At 46.5% G+C, this 1,356-nt stretch overlaps 1 long non-coding RNA gene across 1 annotated transcript in view; it reads left to right on the top strand.

Moving 5' to 3' along the window:
• LOC106728144 overlaps window positions 1-478 on the top strand; it is a 13,655-nt gene extending 13,177 nt beyond the window's left edge. Inside the window, exon 3 of the long non-coding RNA XR_001364402.1 lies at window positions 468-478. This is a non-coding gene — a long non-coding RNA (uncharacterized LOC106728144). The remainder of the gene's footprint in view (window positions 1-467) is intronic.
• Window positions 479-1,356: the final 878 nt, after the last annotated feature.

Below are 1,356 nucleotides of genomic sequence, written 5' to 3'. Positions count from 1 at the left end.
CGGAGGGAAATGAGGGTCCCCTGCCCAGGCCTGACACCTCTGGCAGAGGCATCAGGCCTGGGCAAGCTGATGATCCTGCGATTGGAGGGGGATGGGGGTCAACGCCTGAGGGCTCCCAGTATGTGAGAGGGGACAGGCTGGGCTGAGGGACACCCCCCCCCCCAGCGCCCACCCCAGTGCACGAATTTCGTGCACCGGGCCCCTAGTCAGTAGATAAGAGGATTAGAAAGCTGTGGTAAAGCAGCAGTAAAATAGAAGGATCTCTTACCCTTTGAGACAGCCTGGAGGGACCTGGAGAGTGTTACGCTAAGTGAAATAATCCAGTCAGAGAAAGATAAGTATCACATGATCTCACTCATATGTGGAATCTAATGAATAAAATAAACTGATGACCAAAATAGATCCAGAAACATGGAAGCATGGAAAGGACTTTGGAATCTCAGAGGGAAGGTGGGGGAGGTCAGGAGGATGGGAAGAGATCAACCAAAGAACTTGTATGCATGTATGCATAACCCATGGACACATACAATAGGGTGATGAAGGCCTGGGGTTGAGGGGTGGAGAAGGGTTTGAAGAGGTTATGAGTAAAAAAAAAAGATATTTAAAAAAAACATAAAATTAATTTATTTTGTTTAACCTATCATGTCAAAATTGTAATAACATTTCAGCATGAAATCAATGTAAAAATTATTTAGAATATGCTGCATTCCTTTTCCATACTATTTAAAATTCAGAATGTTTATTATACTAAGAGTTCATTTTAATTTGGACTAGACTCAATTGCCAAATGGCTATATTGAATGGCATTACTCTAGTCCAAGTTAATTCATAGGAATAAGACATTCCCTACAGAGTATAAAGAACTTATTATAAACCAATTGACTCTGGTAAGTTTGATGGAAAAGGATGTACATGTAAGGAATGATATTATCTATATAATAAAGAGCCAGGGTTGTAACGTCTGTTATGCCGAAGGCTCGATCAGACCAGAAGTCAGTGCTGGGTTGACCTGGCAACCCAGTCCGACCCAGCACTGACTGCCTAGGGGCCTGTAGATCAGTCCTGGAGAGAGGCCTGCAGAGAGAGAGGCAGGGTCTGATCCGTAGCCTCTGTGGCAGCCGTTGATCAGAACTTGCCTCCATTTCTCTCCAGGCCTCTACTGGGGCTGCTGATCAGCCCCGCCTTTCTGATCAGGCCCCGTTGATAGGCCCAGAGATGCTGACTGGCATAGAAACTGACCAATCAGAACTAAATTGGCCGGCAGAGGAGGGCAGTTGGGGGCAAGATCAGACAGGCAGAGGCAGTTAGGAGCAATCAGGCCAGCAGGGGAGAGCAGTTGGGGGCGAGATCAGGACG

Source organism: Myotis brandtii, unplaced genomic scaffold, assembly GCF_000412655.1.
Source record: "Myotis brandtii unplaced genomic scaffold, ASM41265v1 scaffold546, whole genome shotgun sequence".
Classification (NCBI taxonomy): Eukaryota; Metazoa; Chordata; class Mammalia; order Chiroptera; family Vespertilionidae; genus Myotis; species Myotis brandtii.
Note: the sequence above shows the minus strand (reverse complement) of the source record. Positions and strands in the feature narration are given on the sequence as shown.